Below are 12,889 nucleotides of genomic sequence, written 5' to 3' on the forward strand. Positions count from 1 at the left end.
ATCTCTTGGTCTCTTAGTTACCCAATATAAAAAGAGAAAGACACAAGTTGAATTTGGTGTCTGTTTACATGATGTAATTAAGTGTACATGGATCAGAGAGTAAATTATTGATTTTCTAAATTCTTTTTTTTACAGAAAGAAGCCAGAACCTATTATTAACCCTTTGAGAACACAACGTAACAATCTTTACCATTTTACTACTTCCTTGAATAGGTAAGCCTCATCACAATTGTGAAAAATAACTGTTAACAATATATTTTTAAATATCTTTTTTAAATGAATATGAATTCATTTTGATAAGGGAGAAATAACATGAATTCTACAGTTAATACAATTAGGATCATTAAAACAACACTTACTGTTTTGAATGATTTAATAGTAAACATGAAAAGATCTTTTTCTGAAATGAGGATTAAACTAAGCTTCACTTCTGCTATGACTACCAATATCAGTAGTATTTTATCAACATGGACTATGTGCCAGACTTGGTCCTATGTGATTTACTTTGCATAACTTAAATCATTTATTCCTTACAACAAACAACCCTGTGAGTAAATAACAGGGATCATCCCCATTTTATAAATTAGAGGCACAAGACAAGAGAGAGAGGAGGCAGGCACCTATAATTCACCCAAGGTGGTATACCAGTATACTGGGAGCAGCCGACGCTGTAAAGAACACCAACTCAGCTGCTATTGTAGGAGTAGTTTCATGCTGTGACAGAAAAGTTTAGCAATAAGGTCCACCTGTGTTTTGAGTTGGTTCTTTTTGAATTTATAAAAGAAAAAAGTAAATAATGAATTTACTGAAAAAGCCACAGTAGGCAAACATTTACTTCAGGTTTGTATTTGTTACTTTATAATTGTTGCATGAGTAAATAAAGAAATGTATACACTTAGCTCAGTTTACAAGCAGAAATAATATTTTTCTTTATTTTACATCTTTCTTTAAACTCAAAATTCCTATAATAAAAGGAGAATCATATTACAGAAAGAATACAAATGAATGATTTTTTTATTCTAGGAAATGAATAATGCATTTTAATCTAATTTCTTTTTATTAGAGGTACTGAATATCCCATCTTAAATTGGCCACAGCAATATATGCTGTACTGCTTTTATTTCTTTATTATTTTATTTTTAATTAAGAAAAAATACAAAGTTTTCAAAGAGAAATATAGAAAATTTATAATAAATAACCTAAGTATAAGTCCCATGGATTAAGCCAATGCTGACAGTCAGCTTTGTTCAAATCTTTTTTAAGTTTATAATTTCATTACAGTCGACATACACTATTATATTAGTTTCAGGTATGCAGCACAGTGATTAGACAGTTATATACCGTATGGAGTGATCACCACATATGATGTGCAAATCTTTTCTAAAGAAATAAACCATCACCGAAAGAGCAAAAACTCTCCCTGCTCCCTTTCCTTTCTTCCTAAAAGGTGCACAGTCTTGAAGATGATGTAACCTTCTCTTTGTGTGTTTGATACTTGAATGACATGTGCATGAAACAATATGCCATATGATTGTTTACATCTTAAGAGTTTACATAAATGGCATCATACTCTAGATATTCTTTTGCAGCTTGCCTTCACCTAACATTATATTGAGAGCTCCATCCATTTTGATACAGGAAGATCTGGTTGATTCATTCTGTCAGCAAGTTGGTTCATTTTAATGTTTCAATCATCTGGTGCATAGTACTAATTTAATATTACTTTTAAATGACATTCAGCATTTTGAAGATGGTTTAAGCATGGCTATCAAAGCATGTTCAGGAATCCAAAGTTCTTAATACATGATGCCATGACAGTTGGGTTTATGTTTCTTTTTTTTTTCTCATTAGAAAAGCCCGCCTTTTTTTTTTACCGGCTATAATGATCTTGCTAATTAATGGGACTCATGATTCACTGATTTTGTCATAACACAATAACTGAAATATGATTTATTTCCCCATAGGTGAAATATTGACCATTCCTAAAAACAAAATACTACCTTTGAAATTAAAAGATTCTTAAAAGAAAAAGTCTTCTTTGCCCCATGTTAATAGCTTATATTCTTTTCAAAAATCATGGGAGAAAGAACCTTTTTAAAAAAATGATTTTTCCTAATTTTCTCAAACACACTTAATTCTAGAATTTATTTAAGGTAAAATAAATGTCAATAAACAGAAGTAATATTTATAGATATAGACTCTTTCATATATTTGTAGGGAAGAAAGAAGAGATAAACTAACGTTTGCTGGGCAAATATGAGTAAGTGAAAAGTATTATGTAAGCCTCACAGGTCAGAAGTGCATGGCAATTTTGCAGATGAGGAAATCGAGGCCCAAATATGTCTGGTAAGTTACTCAAGATCAGATGCTAATTGCAGAGCCTGAAGTCAAACTCATTGCTTTCAGACTCCAACATTACAATGCCGACCAGAAAAGAATTGGGAGCACCTAACCTATTTGACACGAAACTATCAGTTTAATTCATTCCACCAAAATTTATTTGGATTCTTTTAAGTAAGTTGAGAAGGCTGATGTTAGAAAAACAAAGAAAACACAATATCTACCTACAGTGAGAAAACAGGCCATTGGGAAGAGCAGTGATTCATTCAGTGACACCATAAATGTGACTATTTCATTAGATACCTCTATTTTGCTTTGTTATCTTGACATCCTTTAGCTTTGCAATCATTGAACCGTGCCAATCAGATTAAATCGAATGGGATAACAGGAATGAAAATGTTTTATAAAAGTCTTTGCAGTTATTTGCTAATATTACTAATTATTCTGTAAAATTTAGAATTAAAAATTTCAAACCTAATACATTTAACTCTAAATGTAAAAATTGATATATCATCATCTTTTGGGCACAAAAGCCCCCTGTAAACATTATAGAGTAGTAAACAGCCCTGACAATTGGTTTCATTCCACTGTCTATTAGAGACATATTATTTAACTTGCTTAAGCTTCATAGCACCAAGATCATGCCTGTCCAGAATTTGCCGTTTTTCATGATCTCTGCCTATATCATTGGAATCCACTCTCTCACCTTGACTCCTGCAGTAGCCTCCTGTGCTTAGTCTTTCTGACCTCTCATCTGTTGTTCACTTAGTGTGGCCTTTAATAGATCTTAATCCATTGATAGGACTCTTTTTTTAGATTGTTTTATTGCTTAAAGTATTACAAATAGTATTATATATGTCTCCTTTTTTTTCCTCCCCTTGACCTTCCCCTAGCCTCCCATACCCCCCAGTGTCTTGTGTCCATTGGTTATGCTTATATGCATGCATACAAGTCCTTCGGTTGATCTCTTACCCACCCCCCCAACCATTGATGGGGCTCTTGTTCTGCCCATAACAGTCAGAATCATTCCCACACTCATACTGTGATCCAGCAAGATACTATATAACCCATCTTCTACCTCCCTGATATCATCTCAACATTCTCTCCTCCCACTGAGAGGAAAGACTGTGTGACATTCTGAGCTGTGTCTAGGGTTGTGTCTTTATCTTGATGGACCCTCACTTGTTGAAGGACTGAATGAGTATGCAAGGGTTAATCTGGAATGATGCTCAGCACACAGTATCCTTAATGCCCATCAGTGATGGTTGTTGCCCTTTTGAAGGTTCCTTTAGTTTGTCTTCATGGACTGCAGCAATTCTGAAATGCTAACAAGCTTTCATGGATGTTTTTGACACGTCATTTTACAGCATTATGACAAAACTTTATTCTACTAATATGTAATCTTGAATCTTAAGAGTACCAAAAACACAGAGATAAATTAGGGACAAATTAGAATGAGAAAACCATTTTAAAAGATCAAAAATATTTATTTTATTATTCCATGCAGGTCTTTCATCTATACAACAAGATTTGGTACACCCTGACATTGCTTACATTTTGCTTTATTTTCAGAATAGATTTATATTTTTCATCATTTATAGATGGTGAAGTCTAGCCTTTAGACAATTTTCTATAAAATAGGATGATTTTTTGTTTTATTCTTTCAATATTCCTTAGGCGCAGCACTGGATGAGTGTTTACATTGTTGAGAACATTTGGCAAGAGAAAGACAAACAGTAGGACCCACAGTACCCCAATGACTAAGGAAAAGAGAAAGAAAATGTATTGTCACCATGCTCTCCGAAAATAAAATACCTTGATTTGTGCTGATTACTGTCTCATCAGCATTCAGCTCTGGTCCATAGCACTCTATGTGAACAATTTTAAAGGCACATTTAATATTCTAAAAATAGATTCTATTGGTAAATTAGAATGTCAGATGGCCCCTTTATGAAAGCCTACCCTAATCTGTCCTGTCAGTCCGCAGGCATATCCAGACCTCAGACTGTTCTGGCTCTTGGTGAGCAAGAACCTGTTCCAGGGGTGAGGTTCTGAAGAGGGGTGTCTCATGGTTAACTAGAGACAGAAAGAGGGAGAATTGCCCACATACTCCAGCAGGAGTTAAAATAACAATAACAGTCCTCCTACTTAACAGGCTGACTCAGAAGCACATTCTACTGACTTTTCCGCAGATCCGAGCAGATTGTTTGGGCTGCAATTCTGCAGGCAGAGGTGGGCACCACCTGCTGCAAAGGCTGTAGTTCTTGTTAGGAGGGTGCTGTTAGTAAGTCTTGCCTTTTAACAGTTGGGCCAAACGGAGATAGGAAAAGACAAAAATTTGGTGCTGATGAGTGCTGCCTTGTTCTAATACCTAATAGGGGTCCTCAAACTTTTTAAACAGGGGGCCAGTTCACTGTCCCTCAGACCGTTGGAGGGCCGGACTATAGTTTAAAAAAAAACTATGAACATATTCCTATGCACACTGCACATATCTTATTTTGAAGTAAAAAAACAAAACAGGAACAAATACAATATTTGTATTTGCATGTGGCCCGCAGGCCATACTTTGAGGACCCCTGACCTAGAATAAGAGAATGGTGTTCTAGGGATGGATATTATGCGTTCAGTTCTTTTACTGGCCATGAGTATAAATCACTTACTGTGGGAGGTCTTGTAAGTTAAATCTCGCTGGATGTTTGCCTTCAGAAAATTCTGTACACCAGTTGTGGCAGCCTTATCTCAGTCAATTAGGAAAGGCTTTGAAGCCAATAGAAGTCTGGTTTTTGCTTAAGTAGAAGGAGAAAAATTGTTATGTGGTTACTGAGTTACCTCATCCTACAAAGGCTGGGCACTCTTACTCCTTCAGCCCAGCCTCCCGTACATTTACCTGTACCCTTCAGTAGCCTTGGGCGAGTATGCTTTATCCTGATTCTTATAACCCGACTCCTGCATGCTGGTATCATATGGTCTTTCATATACATCAGATCATTTATTTTTGCTACTTAAAATTTTCCTGTAGTACAAAGGTCTGAACTCATTAAAGGCCTTTCAAAACAGGGCTCCAAACAACCATTTCTGGACAACCTCAAATCCCTCTCACTTATTCAACTGCCTTTCCTTCATTCTGATCACAGCAATTCAAATGTCATTTCTTCTATGAAGGTCTCTTCTCCAGCCCTCAAATGGTATTAATTGTTCCTTTGGGGTGAGGGGGAAGGGGCTTTCATAGTCTTTTCAACATCCCTAGATGACCAAAAAATCATCTCGGTGTATAATTATTTTCACCTCTGCTTTTGTCCTCAGCTCTGTGAAGTCTTCAAAGGCAAAAGTTCTGTCTTTTCTATATTTGTGCCTCCAGAACCATGTTATTAGATTTGAAAGAAAAATAATATTTTAAAAAATGTTTATAGTTCATAACAATAATATGTAATGAGTAGATATGATTGAAGGTGTAAGTGGTAAATAAATGAGGAATTGAGGAGGTGAAAAAGAAATGAGCAGTAGCCCTATGTAGCATATTTACAAAATAGGTTTTATGGTGGTGGTTCTATTTTTATTATATTTTTGTCATTTCTTTTGTATGTGTGGTTGTTTGTTTGTTTTGGATAGGGAAAAAAGACTATGCTTTCACTCAGGAAGTAAGGGAAGGAAGAAGCCGACACTGTGAGACCACAAAGGGACATTTAAGGAAAAGAAGCTTTGGAGGAGGCAGGAAACAATATGTTACAGAGCAAATAGAGAGCCTAATATTAATAAAAATGAGGGCCCCCTATTCCTCTAAAGAAAAGCTATTCATTGGGGATAGTTACTTAAATTGGTTTTATTTAACCCTATTCTATTAGTCTCATCCTTTTAAAAAAATGTCATTATACTTTTCTTCAAACCAAGTATATAAGTTAGGATTGGCTAGCTGCTAGAACAAATAGATCCAGAAATGTGTTGAAACTTTATTTCTGGCTCATTGAACTGTCTGGATGAGTATGTGGGTTGGGAGGCTGTCTACACTCTTCATAATCAACCAGGGATCCCGAATTCTTCCATTTGTATCTTTACTTTGTCATTTTCTTCATCCAGTTAGTAGGAGGGCAAAGAGCAAAGAGAAGCACTTGGGAGTTGTATAGAGCCAAATCTAGAAGCGAACTTACCACTTCTGTTCACATTTCATTGGTTGGAGCTGAGCCTGCTATGTGCTCAGGAAGAAGGTGAAAGAGATTTCAGCAAACTGCTAGCAGTCTCTGTTATACCAAGGCAAAAACCTGTCTATAGAATTAATATATTTGACATTTGGATCAAATAGTTCCAGCCCTGGTAGAGTAGATACCAATTACACCATAGAGATAGAACTGTAAATTATGATTTCAGTGTCATATTAAAATAGTGAATATATTTGATACACCAGTTTACCAAAGTTAATTCTTACAATAAGACTCAACTAAGATATTTTTTAAAACCCTTCTTATAGAAATATGCGTTATGTACAGAAGGATAATAACAAAATAAATTATAGTGTCTAGTACTGCTTACTTTTCTTCAATAACTTCTTGCTAAATCAATCAGTCAATTAATTTATAGATGTAGAAAGCTTCATTAGGAAAAAATAAGTATTTGTACTTTCATGAATTTCCAAAATTCATCATAAAAAGACATGAATTAGGATGGTCTAAATTTATTTTGAACTGAAGGATGTGCCCTTTTAAAGAAAAATAACATGTAAAGGTAAAATAATGAGCAAAGATTTTGAAAAAACATGATGTTTTGGTGAACTTACGAATATTCATCTGTAGGCCTCACATCATATTTTGCATTTGCTCTCTGTGCTGTTTGTTCAGATGGTGGTAACGTTGCTATTTTTTTTTTTTGGAGGGTAACAGTTCATTTGATTGTTTTATATGTATAGCATATTGTGCCAGTGTTGAGTCAAAGCCATTCCACCAGCTAAATCTACAAAATCAACTTTGCTGCTAAATAAATGTCACAGTTTCAGTTTCCTGTGACTGCAGAATGCTTGGTTTTTTGTGAAAATACTGCATTGCAGTGAATGTATGATCAACTGTTTTTTCCTTGAAGGTTAAAACTCCTTTCTTTTTTAGAGTAAGCAGCAATTTAATCAAGTTTTCATGGCATCCAAGAGCATTTTAAAATGAATGTACCCCAATAAAACTGGCCTCTTCTCCAAGTGTATACGAAAAGGCAGTTAGATGCGTCAGCCTGTGGGAACAGAATGGAGAATGAACCTGAGGCTGAGACCTTAAAGCGTCTCTGTCAGATCTTTCTTCCTGAGAAGTATAATGACTTACTAGAACCTGCCAATTCCTGCGATTATTTTTTACTCTTTTTTTTCCTCACCCACCCCCTGCACTTTCTTGTAATGAATTTCAAGGACTCCAGTCATACCATGTGCACAGTAATTACTACAGAAGGCAGTTTGATTCTGAGACAGCTGAGTCTCTGTAAGAGAAATTTAGAATTTACTAAAGCACATACTTTAGTGAGGGGGTGCGAAGGCTTGAGTCATTTAAAAGCATTTTGAACAGGCTCTAGGAAAGATCCGGTAGTAATCAACCCTGAGTAAAGAGCAGAGGGCAAAACAATCAAAAAGACCCTTTTCCAAGACGAATTGCCATGGTACCAGAGAGTTCTTGCTACTGGGAAGCAGTGTGTAAGCCTTTTTGTTTTGGTTGGTGTATTCCTTTGTGGCATATGTTTACAACTGGAGTGGGTCTTATTTTTGGAACCTAAGAATTCTAAAGCAAACTTTTAAAATCAAGAGGAATTGAAACATATATAGCAACATAAGGTAATATAACACATTACACATGCACGCACGCATATAATACATATCAAATATCAATGGATCATTTAATTACACACTGTAAAAGTGTTATTTGAATGGAACATGAGGACCAGGAAATTAATTCTTCAGTGAAGCTCTGTAGGGAAATACCATACTGGTGGGTAATTTATATATAATTTTCTCACTGGGGAGTTGAGTAATAGTTGTGTACAGTTTAAAATATCTGTATATAGAGAATACATGGGAAACCCTTCTGCTTTATATTTTTCACGATGGTTTAAATCATGACAAGCCTATCCTGCGACTCTTGTTTTTGGCACTCAGAATGAACCGACTTCTAATCCTCTCAGCACCCCGGTGAGCAGCGCTGCCAGCATCTCTGGGCCGGCCAGTGGAGGGGCTTCCTGAACTCTGTTTCCGGTCTTGCCCTGCTGTGCTCTGCTTTTCACACAGCACCATATGGTCTTTCAAACAGTTATTACCACTTGCTCAGAATCCTGAAAGGGTTTCTCATCTTACTTTTCCCCAGTTTCATTGACATATAATCGACATATAACACTGTATATATTTAAGGTGTACAGTGTGTTGATTTGATGCACTTATATATTGCTGTGACCACCACCATAGCATTCGCTAACACCTCCATCATGTCACGTAATTACCGTTTCTTTGTTGTGCTGCGAACATTTAGATTTACTCTGTTACCAACTTACAAGTATATAATTATTGTTAACTATAGCCATCTGTACATTGGATCCCAAAACTGTACCCTTGACCAACATCTCTCTGTTTCACCCCTTCCCATCATACTCAGAAATAAATCCAAACACATGAACTGGCTCTGCTTAGCTTTCATAGCACTCTTCTTTATCTTACTTCAAGTCAGACATAAACACATCAAGCTCATTCCCACCCCAGAACCTTTACACCTAAAGCACATATTTCCTTCCTGGAACATTCTAACCCCACTTCTTTGTATAGCTAGCACCCTCCACATCATTTGAGTCTTGCTTCTGAGCTCACCTCCTTGAAGATGCTTCTCTGAACACCCTATTGAAAATAGTGCCTTTCTCATGCCTTGCTAGCTTCTTCTCATTTTAAATTTTATATTAAATATATTAAATATTAAATTTAATACTTTAATATTAAATAATGCATTTTATGTATTTTAATGAAGTGCTTGGTTCCTGTATGATTACCTCATCAAAATGCAACTTTTATGAGGATAGGAATTTTGTATGATCTGTGGCGCACTGAGAGACTTCCCTGTGTCTCAAAATAAATATCTCATATCTTTCCCTCATTACCAATCCCACTGCTAAGACTGTAATTCAAATTCTTATATGCTTTCTCGTCAGTTATAACATTATTGTCCATCTGCACACCTTTCCTGTTTCTGATCATAACCTTCTACAGCTCTTTCTCTGGATCATCTTGTTATTTATCTGCTCAATGTTTCCCAGAAATATGTCCTTAATAATGATAAAATGTATACTACACAGCCTGACAAGTGAGATATTCATCATCTGGACACTTGCCTCTCTGGGGTATTTTCCACTACTCCTGTTTTGTTGTTGTTGTTTGTTTGTTTTTTAAATATGTTTTTATTGATTTTAGAGAGAGAGGTAGGGAGAGGGATAGAGAGATAGAAACATCAATGACAGAGAAACATCATTCGGCTGCCTCCTGCACACCCCCTACTGGGATAGAGCCCACAACCCAGACATGCACCCTGACCAGGAATCGAACCAGGGACCTCTTGGTTCATGGGTCATTGCTCAACCACTGACCCACACTGTCCAGGCACTACTCCGTTTTGGACATTCTGAAACATCTTGATGTTTCCAGTTCTCTTATACCCCCATGTCTATTTTGTGTGTGTGTGTGTGTGTATAAAATTATGCCCTTGTCCACCATGAATGCCCTTCAAAATTGAAAGCAAGGTTTGCCATTCGGAAGTCTCCCACGCATTTTCTCATTTTATAGGAACTTCCATAGAATCCCTTTATACTTCTATTAAAGTAGTTACAGTATTGTCACCTAACTAAATTTATAATTAAATACTAAATTCCTTCTAGAGAAAGGTAAATTATGAGTCATATAAAAGTAAAGTATGAATCATGTATATTGACATGTTGGTCTCCCTCAGTAGCTCATTGAGACCAAAAGCTGAGTCTTCCTAGTATTTGGCTATTCTCAGCATCTAGAGCAGTGGTTCTCAACCTTGGCTGCACATTAGAATCACCTGGGAATCTTTTTAAAATCCTGATTTCTGGGACTCATTCCAAAGGATTTTGGAATGGATTTTAAAAAGATCCCCAGGTGAAGGATGAGGCCCAGAAATCAGGACTTTAAAAAGATTCCCAGGTGATTCTAATGTGCAGCCAAGGGTGAGAACCACTGATCTAGAGCCATGCCAGTGACATAATAGGTGTTTGTTTTGTATTGTTATATTTCCTCATCAGAAGACAGGGTTTTCTAATCTCATTTCTCTCTTCTGCTCATGCTTCAGGCATTTGTCTTGCTTTTTCTTTTAGTTAAGGATGAGCAAGGTAGTCCCTACCTTATTTATAAATTACTCATGAAAAAACTTAGGAAATTTATTATTTCCTAAGAAATTGTGGTTTCCTTTATACTTAAGGCCTATAGTGCCTCAAAGGAGATGTAGCTATACATCATAATTTGCACTATCCTGAGTTTCCAGGAAAATATTTATGTTCAACGGAAAGTCTGTTTCCCTTTGCCTCTATGATTAAAATATGAAACACTGAATATAATTTTAATATTTAGTTCTAATGTATTTTTTTAAGATGAAAGAGAGAAAAATGTAAGAAAAATGAAATTAAATATTGCTGTTTAGAAATTCTCAACCAAAGTGCCCACTGGAAATGTGGATCTCATTTCGAAGGTAAATGGCAGTTGTTTATGGCCATTTTCTTGGAGAAAAGTAGTTATTTTCATGATTCTACCTTCAGTTCACATTTTTTACATAGGTTAACTCTAAACTTTCTAACCTAAATTTTCAGAATTTCCTCTCTTTGATTTATCTACTTATTTATCTAAAATAAAATAAAACATTGAAACAGCAAATATATTTCAAAAAATAGTATGCCTCTTCAGAATTTTGACTTTCCTATAAATGTATTTTATTTTAAAATTAATTTAACATTTTAACAATGTTTTACATTTGAAATCATCTATTTATTTGCTCTTGGCCAGGTCCTATTTGCCTGATTTGTCAATGATGGGTCTATTTTTATATCAAAATGTTTTTCCCTGTGGACCCACCATATAATATGTGCCTATACTTACATTAAGACTTTTACATATTAGATTGGAATATTTTTCTTTGTAGAAAGCTGAATCACTGTGGATATTTGTTTACTTGAATATTTTTCCCAGCTCAATTTTTACCATCTCTAAAATGTAGAATAATTGTATATATTTCAGGCCTGGAGAGTTTAGCAAATTTGTGCCACTATCAACCTGAAAGTTTAGCAGAAGCCATAAAAAATGACCTGGTTTCTAGAATTCACTCCAGGATACACAAAGATATGTCGGCTCAAAGAAATAAGTTGAACGGCATATGAAGACTGACCTGATTGGGTCAGACCTGAGTTGTGAAGGAATTCCAAATGATAAGAATTCTGCTTGCTTCCTTTTGGCCCAACTCAACTGACAGAGTGAAGAAGACAACTTTTCAACTTAACTCAGAATCCCCCTGAGTCACAATTACAGCCAGCAGCAGCACAGCACAGCATAGCAACAGCCTGTCCTACTTCCAGAGAAGAAATCGATTTTTTACATGACTCAGATTTTACTTTTATATGACTCATACTTTACCTTTCTGATATAATTAACTAGATTTTGGACCCTCCATGTATGCATTAGTTTAGAATATTTAAAACTGCATGTGATACAAATATTTTGCGCCCTTCCATTTTTTATTTTAAATATATATATGATTCAGAAGGTTTATATTCATGTGGCACCTGTTGTTTACTTTATTATTGCATTTATTTTATTATCTTGTTTTTCAAACACATCTTGCCTTCTGCAATATAGTGTGAGTTACTGGTGGCAGAATCAATATCTTAAACGTCATTGTATTCCTAGTGCCTAACAGAATTCTTGGTATAAAGCTGGTATTTAGTAAATGTTTACTTGAAAAGCTTTTAGAAGGCATAATAAATGAATTGATGATTGGTAATGATCTAAAATTTAAAAAAGGCTCAATACATGCTTGTTAAAACAATGTATAATAAATACAGACAGTTCCCAACTTACGATTTCTCAGCTTTATGATGGTGTGAGAGCGATATAAATGAATCAGTAGAAACCGTGCTTAGAATTTTGAATTTCGATCTTTGCCCAGACTAATGATATGTGGTATGATACTTCTCATGATGGATGCTGGACAGTGATAGAGAGCCACAGTACCCCCTCAGGCACATGATCACAAAGACAAACAACGGATAGTCTACACTGCTGTGTTGCCAGTGTCTTTTGGATATGGTGTTCTGCACACATTTAATTTAGGCTAAGCTAAGCTATGATGTCCAGTCGGTTTAATATGGTAGATTGTCATCAATAGGGCAAGTTTACAGACTTAGTGTCTTTATGTGGATTAGATTCTCTTTCAAGTTCCAACCCCATCCCACCAGTCTCACTGCTTGGCGAAAGAGCAAGCAATCAATGGATGTTAGTGGATTTGGCTTCTCATCCCAGATTTCCCTGGAAGTGTCTAACTTGATC

General features: G+C 35.6%; 1 protein-coding gene across 36 annotated transcripts in view; it reads left to right on the forward strand.

The window, feature by feature from the left end:
* The window catches only part of MAP2 (microtubule associated protein 2), a 243,415-nt gene that overhangs the window by 163,091 nt on the left and 67,435 nt on the right, over positions 1–12,889 (forward strand). For 34 of the 36 annotated variants that reach the window (XM_059702963.1, XM_059702962.1, XM_059702976.1 and 31 more), the window contains one exon: positions 136–213. The exons of the other annotated variants lie outside the window; for them this stretch is intronic. The gene's annotated coding sequence lies outside the window, so the exon portion shown is untranslated. The remainder of the gene's footprint in view (positions 1–135; positions 214–12,889) is intronic. 36 annotated transcript variants of the gene reach the window in all.

Source organism: Myotis daubentonii, chromosome 7 (assembly GCF_963259705.1).
Source record: "Myotis daubentonii chromosome 7, mMyoDau2.1, whole genome shotgun sequence".
In the NCBI taxonomy this organism is placed as follows: domain Eukaryota; kingdom Metazoa; phylum Chordata; class Mammalia; order Chiroptera; family Vespertilionidae; genus Myotis; species Myotis daubentonii.